Here is an 11622-nt window from a genome sequence, read left to right as displayed (position 1 = left end):
AGAAAATCTAAATGGCCGATTGATTTCCTATTTCCTCAGTAAAGATGCTGCTCGGCGTTTTGACTAGCTCTCCTCAACTGATTGATACTTAATGAGTTGAAATAGCTTTAGCATAATTATTTTTTTTAAGGGAGATTGGTTGAAGGGGGAAAATGGCTCCTAGGAAAAGACAAAATAGGCAAATATGTTTAGTCTCATGAATGCATTTCTATGTTAGAGATGGAGCTGGAGTCCTTCATGGAGGTGATGAGAGGATCTGAGGGCTACTAGCCCCACGCCGGCCCAAACTGTCCCATTGGCAGCTTTTATCCATCTGGCTGGGGAGGTTGGATCCAGACCCACCTCTACCCTTGGCGCTGTGTGGACTGTGGAGCATGGCCAAGCATTGGATTCAGAAGTAAATAAACCCACCATATATACTCACTGCACTTTAGCCCTTTCGAAAGCTGCAATACAGTCAATCTAAAACAAGACAAGGTTAGGCCCAAGTTAAATAATGACATTGTTGAAAGGAGTAAAGCAATTATGTATTAGATTAGTTATAAAGTAGTTTTATGATTTAAAACTCCTTGTCCAAGCACTCCAGAATCTCAAACAATAGCTACAACAGAATGACCCACAAACAGAGCATGAGGATTTGAATTAAGCCTTTAGCTATAGTAATTCCTGAGTAGGAGGATAAAGGGATAAGAGCAGGATAAGGAGTAAGTTAAAGACATTTTGTTGCTGTGTTGGTTTAAAACCATGCCGAGGGGCAAAGCCCACTTCCTGTGTGTAAGAATATGATCCCATCTTTGATGTGGTTGGTTATCTCAGGTGTGAAATCCTTTCCTCACGCTGTCAAACTAGACGGGAGTGCTCAGCTGTGAAATGTGTATATTTTCTACACCCCTCCCTCCATTCCTCCCTCTTTCCACCTCTCCCCCTCCACCCTGACAGTGAGGTAAACTGCTCTCCCCTGGTCCAAAAATATGATATATCCCGCTGCGAGACAAAGCTATTGCATTCCACAGTTGAATAATACAGTTCCTCCCTCCCTCCCTTCCTTCCCCTTCCGTGTCCCCCCTCCCGGTAGCTCCCATCACAAACTATAAAAACGGCTGAAGTGCAACAATACTGCAACATCTTCAAACTGCCCGACACTGAATGTCAATGGCCAATTTTTTTTCACCTTCACAGGTGGATGGGTTGGAATTGTATGTGGTCATGGGATGTGAAGTCTTGAGCATAAGGGGTCAATTGATTAGATCCATCCATTACTTTGAATTAGCATTGAGTCACATTTTGATAGTGGTGCCTTTACATCATAAGAGCATGCCTGCTGGCTATATCAACAGTATATGTGTATGATTTTGAGGCCTGTTCATTCTGGATGCTATTTGGTTGCTTCCTATTTTGACAACAACGTCCTACTTTCTCTGTGTAATCCACCAACAAGACCAGCAAATTGCTCACACACCCTCACAATACTGCCAGTAGGGCAGAGAGGATGTCTGGCTGGCTTGCCGCACTCTTTCTCATACACTGTGTAGTAAGCTGTGCTGCTGAACAATGACATGACAGCCTAGTGCAGCCACATCTATGGCTCATCAACCATGGGCATTGGCTTCAGAATGCTTGTGTTCTAGCTAGTAATTCAATATTGATAACAAACATACATGTAGTGGCTTTTGTTATGCCTGTAGGGATGGACCGATGCTTTTTCACTTGTTTTGTTCCTTGGGGAATAGAGACACAGGTTACCAATCCCTATACGGCCAGTAGCTAGGGCTTCTAAAATGACATTGAAAGTGAGTATCTAAGGAAAAGAGGGTTTCATTTTCTGTTGCACATGTTGTAATAAAGTCAAGTGAAATTAAACGCTCATCAAATTAGAGATGAAATTAAATGAGAAAATCAAAAATGGGGTTTATTTCCTGAAACCCAATTAAACGCATATGAAGATAAAATATAAAAAGGGTGGATGTTAGTGTGCTTCTGAGTATTGTCTGCACATGTGCTGGATTTGTATGTTTAGTGTCATACCTGTATTTCAGTCTAGTCAAATAACCATAACAGATTCATAATCGTCAGTCCATGAGGATGTCTACTATCGATATTTAAGATGCATTCATTGATTTTCTTTTTCCAGACGCTCTCTCTCTCTCTCTCTCTTCATATTAAACTATAAAATAATATTTTAGAAAATTGGATTACAAGAGCTACAGTTGGTTAACAGCATGTTGGATCCCCTACTGCAGTGATCATCAACTATATTCAGCCGTGGGCCGAACGGCTGGTCGGGGGGCCGGAACATAATTACAAATCATTTGTAGACTGGAAATTGAATGCAAGAAGCCCAAACAGATATAATATTTGACAAAAACATGATCATTTCAAACCTTGTTTACATGTGTGTACTATCAGTACTTGGGAACAGATTTCCAAAATTTGGAGTGATTATCTTGGAGTGATTATCACCCCTTTCTCAGAAAACTTGGGGGGCCAAATAAAACCACCCGTGGGCCAAATTCGGCTGTTGAGCTGTGTGGGATGAGAGAGAGGGAGAGGGGATGCTTCTAGAATAACTCAACAGGGCCAGGGAGAGAGATGCTATAGTGAGAAGACAAGACCGAGCCCTCCACTAGTATCCAGGAGGACCCTATAACAATCCACTGTTCTCCTCCCAACACTGTCATTACTGACAGAATTGATTATGGGCCTGGGAATGACGATACAATTCAGCTCTCCACTTCAAGCCGAGGCACAATCACACAAGCACTTTATTTTCTATAAATGAGACTGTCTGGGAAATAAAAAAAGCTAATGAGAATTGTCTGAGAGAGAGAGAGAGAGGGAGGGAGGAGGAGGAAAAGAAAGAGACCCATTAATATGATGCTGTTACCTTTTCATATGCTCTGAAACATTTATGTCCGTGTCCTCATATTAAAGCGCTGGGTGCGGTGTCAGCTTTTGATGCGGCAGGGCACAGTGGAGACATGAAGAAGCCATAATTGCCTCTTAGGTCCTTTGAATTGCTAACTAGAGAGCCTAACATTTTTAAACAGCCTTGATTCTGAAAAGATCAGGACACTGAGGCAGGCACACCAAAGGCTTTTTATTCTAAGCGGCATTTAAATGAGACGGCTTAAACCTTTCGGTGTAGGCTATATATGGAATAGAAACACAATATCTTTATGAATATCTCATGGAATTTCTGTATGAATATGAATACAAACACACCAACTGGCCCTCTTCATTTAATTATCACTGCTGAGGTCCAATTAGCTGAAATGCTAAATCAGATGTAGGGTTTCATCACGGCACAGTGCATTATATTAAGAGCAGAGCAGATAGCAGAGGTAGATCTTTCTCATCTCTTCAGTCTGCCCCAGGGTGGGTAGATGATAATAGATGAGGCCTGAGTATCTCCAGACCCACCATGGTATCTGTGCAGTGCAGACACACCTTGGCTCATGTTGGTAAATCTTGGTTAATCGTTAATAATATATGCCATTTAGCAAAAGCTTTTATCTAAAGCAACTTACAGTCATGCGTGCATACATTTTACATATGGGTTTCCCGGGAATCAAACCTACTATCCTGGCATTTCAAGTGCCATGCTCTAACCAGGTGAATCCAGTTGAAATCTATGAGCCCTTATTAATTTAATTTGTTAAATCCACTTCAATCATTGTAGATGAAGGGGAGGAGACGGGTTAAAGAAGGATTTTCAAGCCTTAGAGCATTGGGCCAGTGACCGAAAGGTTGCTAGATCGAATCCCCGAGCTGACAAGGTAAAAATCTGTCGTTCTGCCCTTGAACAAGGCAGTTAATCCACTGTTCCCCGGTAGGCCGCCATTGTAAATAAGATTTTGTTCTTAACTGACTTGCCTAGTTAAATAAAGGTTTAAAAAAATGTGCAAAAAATGTGTATGTGTGCAATTCAGAGATTGAATGGGCAAGACAAAAGATTTAAGTGCCTTTTTACGGTATATGGTAGTAGGTGCCAGGCGCATCGGTTTGTGTCAAGAACTGCAACACTGCTGGGTTTTTCAAGCTCAATAGTTTCCCATGTGTATCAAGAATGGTCCACCACGCCAAGGACATCTAGCCAGCTTGACATAACTGTGGGAAGCATTGGAGTCAACATGGGCCAGCATCCCTGTGGAACGCTTTCAACACCTTCTTGAGTCCATGCCCTGACGAATTGAGGGTATTCAGAGGGGAAAAGGGGTGGGTGCAACTCAGTTTTAGGAAGGTGTTCTTAATGTTTAATATACTGTATACGTATAAGTGTATACGACAACATTAGTCCTTGTCCAGGACAGGAATAGTCTTTCAGACTATCCAGGACTGACATATGACTGTGTCAGTCCTGGAGCCTCTTGTCCATGTCCAAGGTTCAAAGAAGAGGAGTTGCATGGTGTTGTAAGGCTTCCGGGAAGCAGACTAGCTAATTGAATTCTTGGTCGTTGTTGTAATGAAACGCTGTTAATCAGCTTCATAACCACACTCGGTATTTGTCCTAATGAATCACGCCAGCGTGTAATTGCTATTTTGACAGAGTTCTTTTTATCTTCCTTCCTGACAGCATGTCTGCACCTAAAGTAATTTTCAGCTTCTTTTCATATCCCCAAGCCCCATGGATGGGCATGGAATAACAAATCGTGGGAAAGACCTAATCATAATATAACCAAATTATACTAGTAAACAACAATCTATTTGGCTTTTTGTTGACCTTTAAAATAAGCTCAGACAAAAGGTCAGAAACGCTATTACAGATAGCAAAAAAACTGTTTTAAAATATGCTATGTGAAACTGTTATGCTGGAAACCACAGGAAACAAATGTTCCAAGAGGCAATGTGTTCCCTGTGACAGCCGGTGAACAAATTAAGTTACTGTGGCAGGACACACACACACAATGAAAGCCAACAGGGAAGGTGTTTATTCACTGGTCAGTGGTGCTTTACTATAGTAACCCTGCATGTCCTCTGGGGTGTAGTGAATATGTCCTGCCACAGTAACCCAGTAACTCCCTCACCAACCCTCCCAGTCGACCCCACGGCGGCCCTTCAAAGAGGGCCAGATGAAAGCCTGACCTGGGGAGCCATGCTCGCTTACCCAAACAGTGGCATATGCTGCTGGGTCTTCTCACCTTAGAGAGGAAATGGATGCCTAGCAGATGGAGGGCAGTCTGGGTTAGTAGGGGCTATGGCAGGGAGGTAGAGAGGGCTGGGTATTAGTGGCTTTGAATCTTATGTGGCATGCAACTCAACTCTCTCTTTCGCTCGCTCTCTCACTCTTTCTCTCACTCTCTCTGTCTCTGTCTCTCTGCTGCATGTGTTCTGTGGATGGGTCCATCCAGATGAGGGGCTGTGATTTGCCAGATGTTCCACTTAGCATAACTGTACCGCTATAATGAGGTCTGCTATGCTCCTGCTCTTCTCTCTCCAGGCCTATTGGCATGCTGAACTAACTGGTCATTGATATTCATATCTGGTTTCTGCTTGACCAAGGTGATGATATCCTGCTTAACAACCCCTCCATTATAATCAGGTCTTACTGTATGGTTCTAGTCTGAGCGGTTGCCATAGCAATGCCCAATCCACCCACGCAAAGCTGTATCACTATGGGACTTTTATCAGTGGATGTAGATGTCTATCCATGAGATTCTTTGTGGAAAACCATTTTGGCATAAGAGATCATGTGAAGGAGGTACAATATATATACGAAGGATAAGACTTAAAAAAATAGACTTTAAAAAATATTTGCATGTCAATCAATGGCAAGTATTTCCCCTTTCACCAGATGATTAATGATAAGGTCAAGACTCGTCCACCTTTCTGTGTGAATAGTGAGAAGGATGAATAGTGTCTGAGCTCAACAGTGACAGAATGAGAAGAGAAGGTATGGAGAAAGTGAACAGGAATTTGGGGGAAGGGAGATGGAGGAATACACTAAATGTTACTGTGAGTTAGCTGAAGGTTGACAGAGATAACAAAACACAAGGTAGACTTTATTATGAGAGAACAGGATGTAATGTAATTAAAACCGTGAATACCTATTTGTATTTTATATAAAATTATTTTTGTGTCTGCTGGGTCAAATAGTACATGTTTTTGAGTAATCTGCAAGAAATGTGGACAAATTATTTATATTAATGCTGCAATATGAAACGTTTTGGGCGACCCAACCAAATTCACATAGAAATGTGAGTTATAGATCTGCCATTATCATTGGAAGCAAGTAAAATAAGCTTTTCTATGGGCACAATTTCTATTCTTCCTGTTATTAAGTTTTGTTTTTGCTTCTTTTACTTTGGGTTTTGTACAGCAGCTTCAAACAGCTGAAAATGTAATATGTTTGGTTCTGGAAAAGATATTTCACAGTGGTTTAGATGGAACAATGATTCACTACACCAGGGGTATTCAACTCTTACCCTACGAGGTCTTTATTCTACCCAATAATTATTTGCACACACCTGGTGTCCCAGGTCTAAGTCAGTCCATGATTAGAGGGGAACAATGAACAAATGCAGTGGAACTGGCTTCAGGGTCCAAAGTTGAGTTTAAAGGCTCTACACAATACATTTCTTGTTTTGTCACAAACTAAAATTAGACAAACTATAATTTTAGCAACCAGGATATGGCTGAGCGATTTCTGCATATTGCACCTTTCATTTATGCTGTGAAATGTGTCCTCGCTTTTGGATAAAGTCACCTCTATGGCAGGAATAGGCTTTATACCTCTGATGTTTTATAGTATTTTCCAGTCCGGTGGTATTCAGAGCAAGAGGTTATTCAGACAGAGAGAGTGGAGTTACGAAAGTGAAAATTATGTCATGCTCAGTTTCTCTCAGCCAGTGAAAAAAGCAAATGAAGTGGGCACACTTTTCTGAAAGTCATTTTCCAGCTCCTTTGACATGCTTTTTCAATTTACCGAGGCTGTGTCAGCTCTGATTCAGAAGAAGAAGAAGAAAACACTCTATTCCTTCCATTTTTCCCCGGTGTAAATTATACACTGTCACAATGAACCGTCTGTATTCCATTCACCATGAAACCCCAGTACGGGGTGGATTATTTTCCCTCAAAATCATTTTTGTGACCCAAGGATATCCTATCTGTCCTTACCTTGTTTAAACCTCCCTTTAATTCATCGCAGGCTCCAGTGAGCTGGCAAAGGAGAGAGGGAATTATATTAGTGTGGCGTGTCTTTTCAAAGGTGCCTGTTTCCTTTGGCACAGCCACAGTGTGCTTTTCTCTCTGTTTATTAACTGCCTCCTGGGTCTCTTCACTTTTTCTTGGTGCCCTGTTTCACCGACTTTAACAAGATCTCTTTTTCATCAACATGATTTAGTTTCCAGACGTTACATTGTGGTGGGGGACCTCAGGGCCTCCTCTCTGTTTCGCCAGGGTTCCTGCTTGTGGAATTTCAAGGCTTGCTCTATAAAGTGGGTATTTAACACTGCTATTTTCACTGTTGAAAAGGGAGGAATGGGTTTCCACCTGAGTGTGGTTCCAGTAATGTTATTGCACTTATTATAAACTGCGAATATTTGAAGCTTTATGGGTTGTTACTTTGAACGCAGCCAGCCAGTGGAATGGAGTTTGTATTTCCAGTTCCAAGCTGATGAAGCTTGCTGTTCCATGACCATAATGTATAGAAGACATACCAGGATACATACGGGCATGAGACCTCCCCACAGATGTTCCTCTGCACGGTCACAAGCACAGAGCCTGAGAAACATGCACCGTATGTATGTACAACATCTCAGCTATTCTGATTAGAACCAGATGAAAAGGAAAGGCTGAGTTTCTACAAAGAACCTTCTGTAGACTGGAATCATTCAGATGAAGGATCCCAGATTACAAGAATAGAACACACAAACCAACTCCCAACTTCAGAAAACAAACTGACTAGGATAATCATCACATCTGTGACTGATTACATTTACATAGCCATTGGTCTTTGATATGAGGCATTGAGGCACTACACAACGTTTGATTTGACCAGAAAGAGTGGAATACATCTCTATCAGTCTCCGTCTCAGCTCTGCTCTCTTAACAAAGCCAATTAGGATGAAGGATGACTTGTGCCTCGGCAAGCGTCCCGCGAGAGGATGAATCTACAACTGGGATAAGAACATAAACAAACACCCCACCGCCCCCACACACAATGTTCTATTTGAGGAGATTTGTAGCGGGGGTTTTGATGTATAATGGATGACGACTGAATGGAAGCAGTGTTTTACGGGATGATGGAGGGGAGAAGGAGAAGAGCAATGCTGCTGCTGATTGGCTCTTATTGAGCACAACTGCCTCTGGGTTGGGAGTTCTACCTGGAATCAAAAAGGGTTGTCCTATGGGGATAGCCAAAGAACTCTTTTGGAACCCTTTTTTGTAAGAGTGCATACACCCCAGCCACCACCCAATCCCAATCACAATCCCCATAGACCCAATCCCCATACATCCCCTACTAGTCCAGTGCCATGGTATAACTCATGGGACATCATCACTCCACCCCCAGTTCCTCAAACACCCATGGTGTAACCCATGGGACCACCACCACCACAACTACGACTCCTTCCCGAGATACGTATAGAATGTATGTAGTGGTTTTATGTATAGAACCAGGAGAAGATCGAAACAGAACAATGTCTTCTCTTGCATTCACAATAGCTTAATATGGAGTGTGATAATTCATTAATGTATCTTACCACATTTTCTTCCATAATTGTTCCATTATGCAAAATGATGCTATGACCCTCAACTGTGCAACTGTTTATTGTTCTCATATATACCATTCATTCATTACATCTAAAGACTGAAGATTCAACGTAGCATAGCCTATCTGAGAGTACATTATGAAGCTGTTAAGAAAACTCATTAATAAGCACCTACCCTGAGGATAGAATTAAGATATCATTATCTTTTTTTGTGTGATTCTATATTTATAAATTAATTTTCCCAGCGTCAAACGCAGCCCTGGGGCTCTATAATTTGTTTCATCCGTTGTTAATCAGGAGGATAATTATGTTGAATGGCAGCACAATTCATCAAAGTTTTTTTTAGGGCTTGTGTATTATCTGAATGTCTCTCGTGCTCTATCACTACCTCCCCCTCTCCTTCCCTCCCTTATTTTCTCTCTCCACTCTCTCTCTTTCTCTCTGTCCCCCCTCCCTCCCTCCATCTCTCTGTCTTTCTATTTATTATGGTATGGTATGTGGTTGCCAGTGGTTGAGCTGCCATAGCATACACAGGGTCTCCTGAACCCAAGTTAAAGATAAAAAAAAGAGTTATGTTCAGTGATGACAAGAATTGATTTCCAATTTCCTCCACAATGACTGCATCATTGCCAGCGACTCAGGCAATTTGGCCTACATTACGGTGCCAGCACAGGCCCGTAGATCAGGATGACAGCTGTCTTAACCTGGAGGGGTGCTTACATTGAGGAGAAATTGAGAGAGATATTTAGCGTGAGCGATCCCTTTACTGTTGGTGCGGATCTAGGAAATAGGACCTGTACTTTTGGTTTTCACAGAAGAAGAAAACGCGTGCGCGTGCGCGTGTGCGTGTGCGTGTGTGTGTGTGTGTGTGTGTGTTTGTAGGCGTATGCTGCTGCTGCTGCTGAAGGACTATTTCATCCTACTCTTGTATTTTTAGATTTTTTGAGACTCTTGTATTTCTTTGTGCTGACTGTCCTGTGATGTGCTGGTGTTTTGTAGCTCTGACTTTGATTTCCTACTCTGACCCATTCCAATCTTTTATTCCTCATGAGTTATCACAATTCCAGACAGACATTATGTGATTGCTAGCCTGGTATGTTATGACACATCAGAAATTAATTGATCTAGCATGGATTTCAACTGAGTTCATGGAGAAGCCCTGGGAATCATCATAATTAGGTTTACTCTGAGAGGTACAGTGATGTATGCACCTATACAGGTTCTGATCATATCAAATAGCAATCAATTATTAATTCACCTTGAAAGATGCTTTGTTGAGAGGATTTGTCAGTGGGAAAGTGAGAAAATATTAGACATTTTGACCTGAGAATTCTACCCCCTTAAGCAATCAATATAAATCCATGGAGCTACAGTATGTTCCACTGTGAGACAGTGGAGCAGATCACCCAGCCCGTGGGATGCAGAGCAGATGGTGACAGACTGACAGAACCCAGGTTGGAGGTGGGGAGAGAACCTTTCATCAGCACGCCTTCCTCCTTCGCCCGTCAGCCACTATCAGCCCAGTGTGTGAGTGTTTGCCCATCAGCCCCTGCCACCGCTGTCATCTCTATAAATGTCACCCTGGCCACACCACTGGGCTGTTTGTTTTTACCTAGACAGACCTCACACACACTGGGCTTGTTTTTACCTAGACAGACCTCACACACACTGGGCTTGTTTTTACTGGCTGTTTTCCTGGTAATTGATATCACAGATGGAGGCTTGTTTATCAGCTACTGCAAAAGCTGGTTCTCAGTGGCATCTCATTGTTGGATGGTTTTGGGGTTTTGCATCCAAATGTTTTAGTTTGTGTTTGTGTGTGTGTGTATTTTTGTTATTTTATTAGGAACCCCCGTTAGGATCCCTATTTTCCTGGGGTCCACACAAAACATGAAACATGACATAATACAGAACCTTAATAAACAAGAACAGCTCAAGGACAGAACTACATCCATTTAAAAATGGCACACAGAGCCTACATATCAATACATACACACAATATCTATGTCAAATAGGGGAGAGGTGTTGTACTGTAAGGTGTTGCTTTATCTATTTTTAAACCATGTTTGTTGTTCAATTGAGCAACATGAAATGGAAGGGAATTCCTTGCAATAATGTCTCTGTTTAATCGTGTATGCTTTCTTGAATTTGTTCTGGATTTGGGGACTGAATTTTAAAAGACCCCTGGTGGCATGGCTGGCGGGGTAAGTGTGTGTGTCAGAGGTGTATGTAAGTTGACTATGCAAACAATTTGCAATTTTCAACACAATAATGTTTCTTATAAAAATATGTGATGCAGTCAGTCTCTCCTCAACTCTTCGGCATAATATTTAGTCTTTCTTTGCAGCACTTGGCCACATGGCTGGACAATAATCAAGATAAGACAAAACTAGACTTGCTTTAGGAGTGTGGTGTCAAAAAAAGCAGAGCATCTCTGTCACGATCGTCATGGGAAGAAGTGGACCAAAACGCAGCGTGGTACGTGTTCATTCTATTTATTTATTTCATGAACACCGACAACAACAAAACAAATACGAACATAACGTTCTGCAGGGCAAAAGAACAACCAATGCAAAAATAAGACCACACAAATGAAAGAGGGAAAAAGGACTGCCTAAGTATGATTCCCAATCAGAGACAAAGATGGACAGCTGCCTCTGATTGGGAACCACACTCGGCCAAAAACAAAGAAACAGATAACATAGAATGCCCACCCCAAATCACACCCTGACCTAACCAGATAGAGAAATAAAACGGCTTTCTAAGGTCAGGGCATGACAGTGGACTGGGGACCGTCCAGGGCCTCTTTACGCCTCAGTATGGAGAGCATGTACTGCACGCACCGGGCTGTGACTGTGCACTGAAGGAACGGTGCGTAAAACAGGAAAACATGGCACCGTGACCAACTCCGCTC

Source organism: Oncorhynchus tshawytscha, linkage group LG30 (assembly GCF_018296145.1).
Source record: "Oncorhynchus tshawytscha isolate Ot180627B linkage group LG30, Otsh_v2.0, whole genome shotgun sequence".
In the NCBI taxonomy this organism is placed as follows: Eukaryota; Metazoa; Chordata; class Actinopteri; order Salmoniformes; family Salmonidae; genus Oncorhynchus; species Oncorhynchus tshawytscha.
Note: the sequence above shows the minus strand (reverse complement) of the source record.